Raw genomic sequence first — 17,354 nt, 5'->3', positions numbered from 1 at the left:
TCAGTTTTATAGGAATGAGAGATAGAAGACTTTTTTTGTTTCTTAAACCCATTTATTACTTCTAGTCAAAAGAGGCAACAGGTTAGAATCTCTGATTTTACTCACACTCCTTAAGGATTTAGGACAGTTTTAAATCAAGGACATCCTTCCCTGTTAACAAACAGAAAAACTATTGCCTTAATCCAGTCAGTCATATAATTCATTTTGATTTCCACTTTCTTCAGTTCTTTTGAACTGCCAGAAGCCAAGTTGGGGAGGGTAGTTGTAATGCTACTCTTTCCCTCATCAAGATCAAAGAGTAATCAATTTTGAATAGGGAGAGGATTTGAAGTTTAAAGGAGAGTTCTTAGATTTTTTATGTCATGGACCTCTTTGACAATTTGGTCAATCTATAGATTCATTCTCAAAATAATGTTGTTAAATGAAGAAATTAAAATATAGAAGATTTCTGGGGAAATCAATTACATTGAAATAGTTATTTAAAAATATTTATAAAATTGTTTATTTATTTATAAAAAATCAAACTGAGTTTGCAGAACCTAGATTGAGAACTCCCGTGTTCCCAAGCCCTTCATGCAATAGACTAGAACACTGAGGTGTAGAGAAATTGCAACTTGTCTGAGCTTAGATGTGTACTAAAAAGCAGAATCAACCCCTCTTGACTCCAAACTCATCTCTTTCCTCTGCACCACACATTCCACACAGTTAAAAAATAAATTGGCATCATTTAAATTATGGTATTACCCAGAACAATTAAACAGAGTCTGCTGGTCAGGTCACTGTGATAAAAATAAATTTCAGTGACCCCCTATTATGGTGAAGTTCAAATTCCTTTTCCTGGTTTTCTAGACCCTTTATAATGTGGAACCAGTCTTTTGTGGTTGTTTGTTTAGCCATTTTTTTAGCCATGTTTAGCCATTTCAATCATGTTGTTTGTTTAGTCATTTTTTTAGCCATGTTTAGCCATTTCAATCATGTCTAGCTCTATGACCACATTTGGGTCTTTCTTGGCAGAGATACTGAAGGGGTTTGCTATTTCTTTACCAAGTTTATTTTCCAGTGGAGGCAAATAGGGTTAATTGATTTGACCAGGGTCATAGTAAGTGTCTGAGATTAGATTTGAACTCGGGTCTTCCTGAATTCAGCTCCAGCACTTTATCACTTGTGCCACCTCTCTGCCCTAGGAATAAGTCCACCTTTCCATGTTTTTGTTGTAGTTGTTGTTTACCATTATTGCCCTCCATTCACTTTACTCAAATTTGACTACTGTATTCCAATTGTCCCAAATATCCCAAGTTCTCCTATTTTTACACCTTTGCTCATGTAGCCCTCTAAACCTAAAATGCTCACTCTTCTCCCTGTAGACTGGTAAATTCCTCTTCATCCTTCAAAGCTCAATTCAAAATGCTACCTCCTCTATGGTTCTTCCTTGAAACTCAGAGTGATTTGTTTTGTCCCTTTATAATATATGTGTCCTGTTTAATGATTTCTAATATTTTAATGTTTGCAAACTCCACGAGGTCAGGGATTGTTCAGTCTGATCTTTGTTCTCTATACACAACAGACTATAAAATGGATTTAAAGCATATGATATTTTAATAAGTATTTGTTGAATGAAAATTTAAGTCTATTTTCAAATCATATCTGACCAGTGATTTTATGAACTGTAGAGCTCATTTCTCTTTAACATTCATTTATATACCAAACTTCCTGTCTATTTTTCAACATTATTGGATATATACTTGTGTGACAACAATTTTCAACTGCCTTTTGGGATCTCCAGATGATAGGATGGACCCCAGAACTTTGGAAATTTGGTGAAAATCAATCTACTTCTTAAAAATATTGATAACACAGACAAATATAAATTTCTATTGAACTTAAAGATTATTTTCCAAATTGTCTTGCTTCTTTGCATTTCCAACTGATCTTTCTGTGTATTTAAAAAGTATTTCAATTTTAAAAATCCCTTTTTTCCCTTCCCTCAAAATAATAAAGCATTTTAAAATTCTGAAATAACCCAGTACCTCATCCCTTTCTTTCCATCCCAACTTCCTGTTCAGGAACTGAAAGAAAAAAACAAAAACAAAAAATTCATGCATCAATATACATCATTGACCAAAATAAATCCCCACATTTTGTAGTATGAAGACATATCACATTTACATTACTGACTAGATAAGATTTGCATATTTCATCACCTGTTTTCTGGAGTTGTGGTTGGTCATTTCACTGATGATGAGAGTTTTTAAGTTTTTCACAGTTGTTTTTCTTTATAATTTCATTGTTATAAAAATTGATATCTGGATTCTACTCACTACTTTGAATTGGATTATAGAAATCTTCCTTGGGTTTGTCTGAACCCATTCCTTCCATTATTTCTTAATATGATGACATTCTAGGACTCTCACATATCAAAATTTGTTTAGATACGTTCTTCATTTCTAGTTCTTTACACTACAAAATGATATATACTATATATGTATATATATATATTTCTTTCATCTCTTTGTACAACAGATTAGTAGTAGTATCACTGGGCCAAATATTATTTTCACTTTTAAAAAGGAAAGCAGCTCACTTTGTCTGAATCATCTGATCTCCAATTGGTAACTAACTGGTTACCATTCAGGCCAGGCACTTACCTGAATTGATTGGTTTATGGGCCTAAACAGGGGTGCACTGTCTGTTCAAGTACTATCTCATTTAGATTTTCCATCCATTGCCTTTCTACAATTGTCTGCGATAATTCTTCTAATTGTATGGGTGACACTGCCTAGTTTAGTGTTGTTTGCCAAATTGTTATTTCTTTTATCATACTTTCTTCTAGGTCATTAATGAAGAAATGAAATCAGTCCAGATCTTCATGGATCTTGGTGGCTTCCTTTTGCCTGCTTTCCTCTGGCTTAATGCATCTCTCTTATTATTATCCCCCTTTGTTTATGGTCCATCAACCAATTTTCAGTTCATTTGACAATGTTCATCTCCAAGCCAATTTGAATTAATTCTTCCTGAAGGATTTATGTAGATTCTATGTATCAAAGGTCTAAATTTATTACATATCTTGCCTTTTCTCATCCACTAATTTAGTTCTTCAAAGAAGATAATTGGCTTTGTCTGGAATTATCTATTCTTTTTAAGCCTATGCCACTTATTACTCTTAGATTCATTATCTTCCAAGTCCTGGAAAATTGCTTTTTCTTAACTTTAGTTTCATTGTTTTATTGTTGTTAGAGATAAAGCTTGGTTATCTCAACTATCATTTGTCTCTCCTTACCAATCTCTATTTTTGCACATTGTTAGCAACTTTCCCTAAATATTAAACTCTGTTCTTTGCCATCTCCTTAGCCATAGAAAGTTGATTAGCTAAAAGTTTATATCTTTGAGTCCCATGATTCATGGCACTAAGAACAAGTATGCAAATTATGAAGGAGGATTAATTTAAAGAATAATTACATTTATAAAGCATTTTTTAATTTTGGATACTACTGCCCTTTTCTTGATTAAATACTTTTCCAGTTTTTAAAAGGAATGACTCATTTTAAATGTAGCCATCTTGCCAGTTTATTAAAAGGCTTTTTATTCTCTCCTAACTACCCCCCAAACTGTAACATTAAATTCCAAAGAATATTTATAGCATTTAAAATACATGTTCCAGTTTAATTGCAAAATTAGTGATTATATTGGAGTATTATAAAGAGCATCTTAATTTTTACTTTAAAGTTTTTTATTAAAATATTAGGTCATTTGTGCTTGATATCTTAACATGATTACAAAAATGTATAAAGAAAGCTAAAGAAAATAGTTTTCTAAAGAGTAAGAATTCCCAACATTAGCTGAAAAAATGAGCTAGAGATAGTTTTTCTTTCATAATTTTCTTCATTCAATTTGCTTGATAATAATAGCCATTCTACCCCTCTGTTCACAAATGGAAAAACAAAGGTTCACCCTTATCTCACTTTATAAAATTCATACTTTAATCTTTCAAAGGATGCTTTCCCCCCACACATCTTCAGATGTCTGATTGTCAGCTTTATATCTCAGAAAGTATTCGGAGCAATTCAGGTACAGTAAAGCATCTACCTCGAGCAAGTCTCCATGTACTATATAACTTTTATAGTCATTATAAAAAATAATTTATTGAAAAAACTTAAACCTTTTCGAACTCAAGTGACTTTTGATTTAAATGTGTGTGCTCCTGGTTATGGTAATCAGTTACGGTAGATGCTTCTTTCCGAATTAGGTTTGCTGTTTATATCACAAAGTTTAGGAAATATGAAAGTAACAGCATCTCAAAGATAGGAGGTTAGCAGAAACAGAGACTTCTCAATCCATGTTTCACCATCACATGGCCCAGAATCACATTTAATGCAGAGCTTGGAGGAATTCTCCATTCTTTGTGTCATATTTTTTCTCTCCCATATCTTTTTTACTTTCTCTGAACTATACATAATAAAGTCTAGAATGCAGTCATCTTCCCTCAGCTAAGATCGGTGACTCAAAAGTACTTGAGAAACAAAATAATGAGAAACAACTTAGATAATTAACAGAAGGTTGTGCAGTTGATTTTTTAAAGATCTGTAAGAATTGGTTTATTTCCAAATTTTGTCATAGTGTCAGCAACAAACCATTGTGGGTGCTTTTGCCTCTGAGGCATATATTGACATATATAAAGACACATAAAGGCAAGTCTATATATTGCGATCTGAATTGGAAGATGAAGTTGCTGACAGTGTTATCCCTTATGCACAGGAGGATGGCTGACAAGACTAATGGGTCACTTGCAGCCCCTTATTATAGTGTGTCCTTGGTTGGCAATTGCAGCTGTGGCCAGTAGGGTCTGTCACTCTTTGTGGTTGATGGTTCTCTTATAGGAACACTTGGCTGATGAAACTGAATCTCCCAATGTTTGATTGTCAGCGGTTGAGCGTCAGCCTGCTTCTGTGTTTGGTGACTAGATTGTTATAGAACTAGCGATTCTAATGATGAGTTTGGTTAGATCCATCAGGCTTGGTCCACCTTTAAGACAACATGATAGATGAAGACTCCAGGCCATCCTTTGCCCTGTCCATGCAGCCAGTTTAAGGACCAGGGCTGAAAATTGTGGCATGCTGCTGCTGTACTTACAGAAAGAAATACAATCTGTTTTCTTGACCTGTTTTCCCGTCAACATTTCTGATGTTGCCTTGTTTCTCCTATGTCTGGTCAGGGACATGCATGTCTAGCTATATTTCACCTGACTCAGGACACAGAAAATATGAGTTCAAAGACTCAGACACTCTGAACGAGTCAGAACCTCAGTTTCTTCATCTATAAAAAGAGAAGGTTATGGGCACTTCCCTCTGAACTCCTATCTAGTTCTCAATCTATGATCCTAACATGATCTTATGAAACTCTGAATCTGATGATCATTTTTCTGAGACCTTGAGATTTCCCATTTCTGCACTCCTTGTAAAAAAGGATAATTATAGCTGCATAGCTCACCTCAAAGAGTTGTTGTGAGAAAAACATATAAAATGTCTAAAAGCTATATAAGTAGGAACTATTATTATTTTTGTAGCATTATCTACATTTCCCTTCCATTGTTTAACTGAACAAGTGTTTTGTCATAGACACATTCATTGGCACAAATTGATGAAGCCCAAACTGTTGACAGCAGAGATAGTCTGTGTCTTCTCAAATGACTGCAGTCACCCATTTACAAAAGCCTATTGTTTTCAGGGGATAGTATAGAAACTTTTCTATAACTGTATAACAACTATTCTATTAAAAATGTAAATTAAGTATTCATAAGGGAGAAAAGGCTAAACTCATTTAAGAGTTTGACTTAAAGGAATTTGAAAGTTGTTAATTTAGTTAATGGGTAAATTGTAAATAATGACATGCAAATTATTTTTAAAATAATAAGGAAATTTCAAAAGAGTTACTAAGATAACTAGAGAAGCTTTGATTTTGATTGATGGTAAGTAAATCATCCTGAGGCCACACTAAGTATGTGGCCACCATGTTTCCCTTAGGACTTTTAATCAGTTTTGAAGCATAAGGCAATAGCAGAGGGGGAAAAAAGATACAGAGAGCTGCAATTGGAATTTTATTTTGCTGTTCTGTCCTAAAAGGGCAACAGAACTACTGGGAGAAGCTTTGCTCCAAGGCTCATTAGTTGAGCCAAAAAGTGATGCTTTATCCAAGTAATGAATATAAGCAAAATTTAAAAGTCTGCTTGGAGAGGTCTTATGGTCACAGAGACCTAGACCTTTTGCCATCTACTGGGATCCTTGACACCAGAAAGTAGTAGATACTAGTTTGTAGAAAGTCACAGTAAGTTTAGGACTCCAAAATAAGTATAAATTAAAATCAATTTAAGCTAATCAGCAAAACATTTGTCTATGTCTTGTTTAATAATAATATTATAAGAATAATCATCTCATTTAATAATACCCTAAGGTTTTACAATGCTATTTAGATAATTCTATTTCTCTTCCTTCATTTCCCTCTCCCTTATCTTTTTTTCTTTCCTTCTTTCTCCCCTTTCCTTCTGTCCCCTCTCTTCTCCTCTTCCCCCCCCCCCAAGGCTAAATCTTAATTTCTGCTAGGCTGTAAGTATAATGCTAATTCATGGGTTCAGTATCTTTACTGAATAGCAAGGAAGGTTGACTTTATGACCTGGGCCAGGTTACTGCTCTTTGGGCAGCCTGGTGCCTTCTCCTCCTCACCCCCCCACCCCAGAAGTTCCCCACATTATTAACTGACTTAATGTAGACATCTGAGTAGCTTTATCCCTATGCAGCTTAGAAGTCCTTTCTCAAGCAATCCATTAGCCTTGGCCTTTCTAGTAGCAGTTAGTTCTATTTCTTTACATTGTGTTCTTAATAGTATTCCTTTGAGGGTAATCATCTATTATAGATATATTTATGTAACTAACATTCTAATGGATCTGCTATCTCATGAATATTCTTTATAATAATAGATATTGTAATCCATTCAAGTCTGCCCATAATGTGCAATTCTGGTCTATATCTTCTGCTCAAATCATCAAACAGTCTACCCAAATGTACAAGAAGTTTTTCTTACTTTCTCCAGACCCCAGGAAATTATCATTAGCATGCTTATGCTCTCTACCTGTCATTTCTAGACCTAATCTCATGACTAGCTTATCTTTCTTTCTTAATATGCATTATAATAACAGCTTTTACTCTTCAACTTCAGAGATTTTCATTTGTTTTGTCTGTCAATCAATAAATTTTTAAAGTACTAACTATATATCATACTATCAGAGAGAAACATAATTTTTTAAAGTATCTCTATCCTCAAAGAGCTTACATTCCAAAGGAAAGCTGTAGGCATATAAAAGATGCATTCAGAGTACATATAAGGTAATCTTAGAGGAGAAGCTGGGAGTAAATGGTGGGCCTGGGAATGGCCTTCTGTAGAAAGTAGTTTGAGCTGTTTTAAAAAAGGGATTCTAAGAGACGGGGTGAGGTGGTAGAGCATTCTAGGCAAAGGAGATAGTCATTACAATGGACTGTCATGTACTACATTTTGCTTTAATCATAATGGCAGCTCCCATTCATATAACACTTTAGAATTTACAAAATGCTTGGCTCACAATCACCTTATGAAATATGGAGTGAAAACATTACACTCATTTTACTGAAAAAGAAATTAGGGATCAGAGAAGTTAAATGACTTGTCTATTGACTAACAGTTTTTGCATAATACTTTTTCATAATATTTATGAAAATGAGCTAGAGTGAGTGGCTAGGCCAACAGTTGATACGTCTAAAGGACTACCAATACAGTCAGTCATTTCTAAAGCAGTGGCATCCTCCAAACTGTAAATATTATATTTATAATCTCTAATAATGAAAATTTCTATTTTATGAGGTTCATTAAAGATCATTAGAAATCAAGGAATAAAGAGGATGCAGAATAAAAACCACATGCCCATGTCTGGTTAGCCATTTTCAGGCATCCCTACTCACCACCATCATTGTGGATAGTTGCCCAAAAAAAAGATATGGGAGGAGTTACCACCAGTTAAAAACCATTAATGTGATCCCGCCAATGTGGAGACACAGGAGAGTTATAGGGAATTTGGGGAAATACTAAGGATTCTGGGGAATGAAGTCAAAGGTTCAAAATCTCCATTTATATCCAGGGGGTCTTGTAAATATGCCAACTTTGAAATTACAATAATTTGAGGAAAAGAGAACAAAACCAATGACTGCTAGGTGCATTGACAAAAAGCCAGTTAGGGGACAGTCCCCCTCAGCATAAGAGTATATATACAAAACAAATGCATTCAACCCCACACAGTTCAAATCACCACATCCCAAAGTTCACTCTGGATCTTCTGGTGCAGGGTGCTGTCTTTGCAAGCATCTTAATGGTGACTTCTCCAAACGGTTCACTTTCTGGATTTGGAGAAGTAGCATGTTTCTTATCCTAAAATTACTTTCAAAAATAATTTAAACTTTTCAATTTAGAATAATAATCATTATACCTACTCCCCTTAAGAGAGTGATTGAAAAACAAAGGGATCACTTAGGGATTCATGGCTGAGTTATGAGGTATATGAAGCAATTGTCAAGAGAAATCAAGAACATAAAAAAATAAAATAAAATAGAAAATAATTTGTGGATGAAATATAGACTATTAAAGTCTTATGTGTAAAACTTTTAAGTAAAGGAAAATAAACCTATAACAGGTCCTTGAATCAGGGCCCAAAATTAAAATGATTTAAGCAATATGCATTTACCTAGTCAGTAGCCAAGACAATAGAAAGTTTGCCACACCATGAAAGACAAAAAAGGGACTAGATTATAGGAGCCAGGTAGGAACAAAATTTGAGATACTTGGTAGAATGTGGGACAAGGAAAACTCCGTACATTAAAATGATTCAGTGTGACAGAATAATACTGAACACATTTATTTAAGAACTGAAAGCAACAAAATTAAATCTTAAAGCAGACAGTCAGAAAAATACAATGTAATACAGAGACTTTCATTAAAGAAAAATGGAGTCTGAAAAGGCTTAAAATTTCCACCTCCCACTCTTTAAAGTTCCTTTCTCTATCTGTTGAGATTCCTTTTATCAGCACTCTTGTATCTCTCATAGTGAGGGAGAACATGGGTTTAAATATCTCAAACTGGGCAGGCCCAAATGGCAAAGGGTTGCAGGGATTTGAATTTCTCCCCTGAATCTCAGGCAAGATAAGTAAAAGGATTAGTGTGCTCATGAATGGTAGAAGCTGTTTGAATGGCAATGTACTGCTCTTTCATAGAGTACACCATGCTTGTAATCAACTTCCTGTTTGGAAGAGTCTCTTCCTTCTCCTCCCTCCCCCCACCTGAGGTCACCCCAGTTTTTACCAGTTGGTTTGTGATTCTGAAGACATAGTGACAGCTACCAGCAACCTGGGTCCTTGGGTTGGGCCTGGGGTTGGATGAGTGATCTGGATCAGAGGCCAGAGATCAGGAGTAGAGTTTCTGGGGCCTGAGACTGGGGCTGGGACTGGGTGAGCAATCTGGGTCAAGAAGGTCAGAAGTGGATGGCTGGAGGCAGGAGAGGGCAGCATTAGCAGAAATAAGAGCAAAAGTAGAAGCAAGATGCTGGAATTTAGCAGCAGGAGTAAGTGGAATCAGGAGAAGCAGCTTTGTGAGGGTGGGGTGGGTGAAAAGCCTTAGCAGGAAAAAGTGGCTTAAAAATTATTTAGGCTATCTTAAAAATAATTAAGAAGTTCTCACCTGACTAGTGGTTACCAAAACTATAAAAATTATACTTATAATATCTAATAATAAAAATTTCTATTTTATAAAGTTTACTAAAAATCATTAGAAATCAAGGAATAAGGAGGATACAAAGTAAAAATCACATATCCATGGCTGGTTAACCATTTTCAGGCATCCCCACTCAATACCATCACTGCTGATTGTTGCCCAAAAAGAAGATGTGGGCAGAGTTACTGCCAGTTAAATACAAATAGTGTGTTCCCGCCAATATGGAGACACAGGAGAGATTATAGGGAATTTTGGGAAATACTAAGGACTTCTGCATAATGAAGTCAAAGGTTCAGAAATCTCCATTTATACAAAACCATACATAAGGATCTCTTCAGGCTGCATTGTGACTTAGAAAATGATATGGTAATATTATCTATGTTTTGTTTTGTTAAATATTTCCCAATCACATTTTAATCTAATTTGCTTTTCATTCTGGAGTATTTTAGGCTTCATGTATCCCCCATTTTTGTGCTTTAGTCCTCTTATCTAAAAAGCTGCTTATGTAGTAGTAGTGGTAGTCTCTCGGTGATTGAGAATGACGATTGTCTTTGTGCAGTTTCATCTACGGTGTACCCTCATGTGGCTTTGGAGTCCAAATACTGAGGCTCAAAGTTTGTGGCACATGGGGCATGGGACGCCAGTTGTTACGGGAGGTGTGGTTGTGGCCTGGTGTCGGCGTTCATGCGCAGCGGCAAGACGTCAACGTCGCTCATCTTCAAAGGTGGCGGTGGCATGGTTAATGTGGGTTCACCAGCTGCTTCTGACAGAGGCAGTGAGTTCTAGTTGCTTTGGTGTAATGCCAGCCCACTTCAAGTTTGACTTTAGCTGATCCTTGAATCTTTTCTTTGGTCGGCCTTGTTTCCTGAGTCCAGCTGACAGTTCACTGTAGAATACCTGTCTTGGTATTTGCTGTGGGTCCATGCGGATGACGTGTCCAGACCATCGTAACTGGGTTTTGAGGACCATGACTTCGATGCTGGTGGAGTTGGCTCTGTCGAGGACTTCCTGGTTGGTGATTCGGTACTGCCATTGGATCCTCATGATTGACTGGAGGGAGCGTTGGTGGAATTGCTCCAGCTGTTTCATGTGCTTCCAGTACAGTGTCCATGTCTCACAACCTTACAGGAGCGAGCTGAGGACCACTATGTTGTACACTTGGAGCTTCGTCGCAGTGCTTACACCGCTGTGTTGGAGGACTTTGGAGTTCAGCTGCCCGAGTGCCTGGCTGGCCTTTTGGATCCTGGCATTAATCTCGTGGTCTAGGGACCCGTCGTTGGTGATGGTGCTGCCCAGGTACATGAAAGTGTTGATGTTAGAAAGCTGTGTGCCATCGACTGTAATGCATGGCTGGTTCATTGGCCTCCCTGGTGCAGGTTGGAACAGCACCTCTGTTTTGCTGAGGCTGATAGTGAGGCATAGTGACAGTTTTCTTGCGGTGGAGAACCTGTCCACAATGGTTTGGATATGATTTTCTTGGTGGGCCATGAGAGCACAGTCATCTGCAAAGAGAGCTTCCAGGATGAGTCTCTCTGTTGTCTTTGTTTTTGCAATCAGGCGGCGATGGTCAAATAGTGAGCCATCCAGTTGGTATTTGATGTAGACGCCCAGGTCTAGATCCATCACAGCATGTCGTAATACTTGGGTGAAAAATAGGTTGAATAGTACAGGAGCAAGGACACAGCCTTGTTTCACGCCATTGGAGATGTTGAAGCGATTGGAAGTCTCTCCACCAGATAGGACTTCCCCTGTCATGTCGACATGAAAGAGCTGGATCAGTTTGACGAATTTTGCTGGGCAACTGAGCTTGCTGAGGATCACCCACAATGCTTCCCTGTTCACTGTGTCGAACACCTTTGTCAGGTCTATGAAGATAATATAGAGACTCAGGTTCTGCTCAAGGCATTTTTCCTGCATTTGCGTCACCGTGAAGACCATGTTGATGGTGCTGCGATCTGGTCAGAAGCCACATTGTGATTCAGGCAGGTTCTGCTCTGAGACAGATGACAGGAGTCTGTTGAGTATAACATGGGCGAGGTTCTTTCCAGCAGTGGAGAGTAGTGAGATGCCTCTGTAGTTGTCACAGGCTGCTTGTGAGCCTTTGTTCTTGTATAGGGCTACGATGGAGGCATCTCTGAGTTCTGGAGGCATGTCTTCCACTTCCCATATGCTGGTCAGCACTATGTGGAATGTCTGGAGCGCCTTTCCATTTAAGGCCTTGTACACCTCGGTTGGGATCCCGTCTTTACTGGGTGCCCTGCCTGCACTCATTTGTTGAATGGCTTTTTGGACTTCCTCTATTGAAGGAGGGACATCAAGTTGTTCAATGGTGCGGTTTTGGGGGATCTGGTCAAGGGCGCTTTGATCTACTGAAGAGGGTTGGTTGAGAGGCTGACTGAAGTGTTCTTTCCACCTGTTGCTGATGCCTTTTTTTTATCTTTTAGGAGAGTGTCACTGTCAGGGGATAGCAAGGGAGTGGTAGTGGGTTTTAATGGCCCATAGACAGTCTTGAAGGCACTGAAAAATTGTTTGTAGTTCTTCATATCATCAAACTGCTGGATTTCTTCTGCCTTTTTTCCCCACCATTAGTCTTTCATCTTCCTGATCTCATGCTGTGCCATGGCTTGGAGAGACTTGAATCTGTCCTTTTTAGGAGCAGAGTTTGGGTTATTTTGCCACTCCATAAAGGCTTTGTTCTTCTTGCTCAATAGGTCTTCAATAGCAGTGTTGTTCTCGTAGAACCAGTCCTGGTGGTTGCGTTGTTTTGGGCCTAGGACTGCCTTTGATGTTTCCTTCACTGTGTCTCTGAACTGGTTCCATTTCTTGGTTGAGCTTCCAGTGAGTGGTCCCTTGGCAGACAGCTTGTCATCCAGGCAGGACTGGAATGTTTGCAAATTAGATGGATCTCTAAGAAGACTCACTTTGTAAAATGCGCGAACTGTCTGGGTGCGTTTTGGATGGTGAAGTGCAATGAGCATTTGAAGAGTCACTCTAACCAATCAACTCCTCTCATGGCTCTGGTGATCTTTACATCCTGGATGTCTCGCCGGCGTACATTGATGTAGTCAATGAGATGCCACTGTTTTGATCTTGGGTGCATCCACGTTGTTTTATATTTGTTCGCCATTCTGAACACAGTGTTCGTGATGGTGAGTTCGAACTCTGAGTATTTGCTGAGTAGCAGTAGGCCGTTGTTGTTCATTTTGCCCACGCCGTGTTTGCCGAGCACTCCTTTCCATCTTTCATGGTCCTGGCCAATGCGGGTGTTGAAGTCTCCCAGTAGTATCAGCTTGTCATTTGTGGGCACTGAGTGCAGGACGGCACTCAGATCAGAGTAGAACTGCTCGGTGGTCTCCTCTGTGCTGGTCAGTGTTGGGGCATATGCGCTGATGATTGTGGCATACTGTCTTTGCTGAGAGGCAAACAGATCTTCATGAGCCTCTCGCTGATGCCCACAGGCAAGTCTGGCAGCTGTTTGAGCAAACTGGTCTTGATAGCCAGGCCAACACCGTGGATTCTGTCGTCATTTGAGGCTCTGCCTTTCCAGAAGAAAATGTATCCAGTGGTGGGTTCGCTGAGTGATCCCTCTTCTGGTAAGCATGTTTCGCTTAAGGCTGGGATGTCGATGTTATATCGCACCAGTTCTTTACCGATTAGAGCTGTTCTTCTCTCAGGTCTTGGGGTATTCTCTCTGTCAAGTAATGTCCTGATGTTCCATGCTCCTAGTAGGAGTTTCTTTGTATTTTTTCTTTGATTTCGACCACTTAAATGGATGACCTGCCAGCCGCGGTGTGCTGACCAGGTGTTTGTATGGCAGGCAATGTTTGGGACACCTTTTCTAGTCCCCTCCCTTGATTAGGGTGAGCAGTGCTGTCCTAGAGAGGGCTGCTCAGTCACCCAGGATGCTGCCGAACGTCCCTGCTGCCCTACAGAGCCGATTGACCACTGGTCTGTGGGTCGCCTACGTGCAGGATCGTGACTACAACTGCCAGTGGTCACCTCCACCTGTTGCGTCGTCACTCCCCCATCGCCGCAGGTCTTGAAGAGGGTGGATGGGGTTAGGATAGATGAGTGTGCACAAAGATACTTGTGCGTGAAGGAGATTTAAGTGGAAAAGTCGATGCACATAGACAGTCCCACTCTCTCGGCATTGGAAGCCTGGGTCCAGTGGCACAGGGTGTATGGGGTGCTCAGGGAGGGGTAGTATCTCTGGTATGGAGGGCTTGTCGTGCTCTCCTAGGGCAGCTCTCCAGCCTCTGACCCCCACCTGACACCCAGCTCTCACTTGTGGCTCCCAGTAGCTGCTAGCATGTGGCAGCGGCCACACTCCGAGCAACGGCTTCGACAGGCCGGCTAAACCTTGTGAGGGTAGCCATCGGGTCATCAACCCCTGGTGAACCAGGGCTTTGCTCACCCAGCATGTGAAGACTGCTTCGGCGGAACAGGCGGAAGAAACCAACAAGAAGGTTCAACGGCTGAGATGGCGACGCAGCAAGGCACTGTGGAGTGCTCAGGGCATGTTGGAGCACAAAGGACAACACGGCCATCCAATGCCTGCTTATGTAGTCAGAAGTTAAGCAAACACAGCATATAAGGCAACTGAGCATATTAATTCCTGATTTTTGATTCTGTTCTACATATTTTCCTGTTTTTCACCTATAATTTGAACACTTAGAAACAGGTACAATCCAAGCCATTCTCAAGACAGCTTGCTTACTTCTGAATGGACCTTCCTATTGACTTGGTGGAAATGTTTTTTTCTCCTTCCTGAACATGTCTGGTGGTTGGAGACCTATGGTTCCATGTATTGACATGCCTTTTTCCTCCATTTCTCTGATATTATTTCTACACTCATTGAAATTCCTATTAAGAACAGGATAGTCAGGGTCTGAGCCTGACACTAGAAACTTATTCTTATTGGATTTGGCTTAAAGAAGGAATAGCACACACATTCATTTGGGTATCATAATCTATCTTGCCCTATAGGGAAGTAGGAAGAGAGGCGTAATGGAAGAAGGGTCAAATTAAAGGAGGTAAAGTTAAGAAGCATAACACTTTTGAGGAGGTACAAAGTAAAAGGAGAGAAAGAGAAGAAGCAGAAGGTGGAATAGGATGGAAGAAGATATATAGTAATCAACATAGTGAATGTGAACGTGATGAATGAACCAATATAATGGAAGTAGATAGCAGAATGAATTAAAAAAACAGAATCCAACCATATGTTGTTTATAAGAAATATGCTCGAGACAGAGAAAGACACATAGGGTGAGAGCAAAGGTCTGGAGAAGTCTGATGTTTTAGCTGAAGTCAAAAAAGCAGGGGTAGCAAACATAATTTGAGACAAAGCAAAAGAAAAAATAGATCTAATTAAAAGAGATAAGCAAGGGAACTGTACTTTGCTAAAAGGTACCATAGACAGTGAAGTAACACCAATACTAAACATTTACACACCAAATGACATTGCGTCCAAATCCTTAAGGGAAAAGTTAAATGAGTCATTTAAGGAAATGGACTGTAAAACTATGCTAGTGGGGGACCTCAACTTTCCCTTTTCAGAAACAGATAAATTTAACCAAAAAAATAAAGAAAGAAATTAGAGATGAGTAGAAAATAAGAAAAGTTAAATATGATAGCTCTCTGGAGAAAAGTGAATGGGAACAGAAAGGAATATACCGTTTTCCTAGCAGTACATGGCAACTACACAAAAATCTGACCTTATATTAGACATGAGAACTTACAACTAAATGCAGAAATTTATGGGATAAAACCAAAGCAAGGAAAATATATGTCTTTAGAGAGATAAAAACTAAAATAACTCTGTGGTACCACCTCAAACTTATCAAATCAACTAATGTGATGGAAAAGGAATGAAAAATGTTTGAGGGGATGTGGAAAAACCAGGATATGAATACATTGTTGGTGGATCTTTGAACTGATACATCCATATAAACCTTCCCAACAAGATTAGGAGTGAAACAAGGATTCCAAATGTTAGTATAGCTGTAAGAGAAGAAAAAGAACTCAAAGAAATCAGAGTGGACAAAGAGGTAATAAAACTATCTCTGCTGTTGATATAATGGTATATGTAGAAAATATAAGAAAATCAATTAAAAAGTTAGTTGAAACTAGAAATAATTTTAGCAAAGTAGCAAGACATAAAATAAGTCAACATAAATCAGCATTTTTATATATTACTGGTAAAATCCTGCAAGAAAAGATAGAAAGAATAAAATATCTGGGATTATACCTACCAAAACAAACCCAGTAACTAAATGAACATAATTACAAAAAAATTTTTGCACAAATAAAGTCAGATCTAAATAACTGGAGAAATATGAATTGTCATGGATAGGCAGAGCCAATATAATTAAGATGACAATCCTACCTAAACTAATCTACTTATTCAATGCCATCCCAAGTAACGACAACAATTTATTTTATCGAGTTAGAAAAAATAACAACAAAATCCATTTGGGAGAATGAAAGGTTAAGGATATTAAAAGAATTAATTTTTAAAATGTGAAGGAAGGTACTCTAACAGTAGCAGATTTTAAATTACACTATAAAGCAGTAATTAACAAAACTATCTAGTATTGAATAAGAAATAAAAAGCTAGGTCAGTGGAACAGAACAGACATAACAAATAGCAGTAAAAGACTATAGTACTTTAGTATTTGACAAAACCATACATCTAGAATTTGGGGATACCAAATAACTGTTTGGGGGAAAATTGCTGGGATAACTGGAATCTATTTTGGCAGACAGCACGTATAGACCAGAATCTTACACTGTTCACTAAGATAAGATCAAAATGGATACATGATCTAGAAATAAAAGCAGCTACTATAAGTAAATTAGATTAGAGAACATACTACCTACCAGATTTATTGATAGGAGATGAATTTGTGAGTCAGCAAGGATTGAGAGCATTGTAAAATGTAAAATGGATAATTTCAAATATATTAAATCAAAAAGTTTTCTATACAAATAAAATAAATGCTGCCAACATGAGAAAACAAGCAGAAAATTTGGGGAAAATTTTTATAGACAGTCTCTCAGATAGCAATCTCATATATCTAAAATATACAACAAACTCTGTCAAATGTATAAGAGCCACCCCTAACTGATAAGTAGGCAAAAGATAAATATGAACAGACATTTTTGGATGGAGAAATCAAAGCCATATATAGGTATATGAAAAAAAAATCACTAGTAATTGGAGAAGTGCAAACCAAAAAAGCTCTGAGATATCACCTCAAACCCACCACACTAGCTAAAATGACAAAAGGACAAAGTGACAAATGTTGGAGAGGATGTGACAAATGGGGACACTAATACATTGTAGGTAGGGCTGTGAACTGATCCGCCCATTTTGGAGAGCAATTTGGAATTACATACTGAGAGTTATAAAACCGTGTATACTTTACATCCAGCAATAACATTCATTTCTGGATCTGTTTACTAAAGAGATTAGGGAAAGAGGAAAAGAACCCATATGTTCCAAAATATTTGTAGCAGTTCTCTTTGTGGTGGCAAAGAATTGGAAACTGGGGAGATGCCCCTCAATTTGGGAA

The sequence above is a fragment of the Monodelphis domestica genome, chromosome 3 (assembly GCF_027887165.1).
Source record: "Monodelphis domestica isolate mMonDom1 chromosome 3, mMonDom1.pri, whole genome shotgun sequence".
Lineage (NCBI taxonomy): Eukaryota > Metazoa > Chordata > Mammalia > Didelphimorphia > Didelphidae > Monodelphis > Monodelphis domestica.
This window is presented reverse-complemented; position numbering follows the sequence as displayed.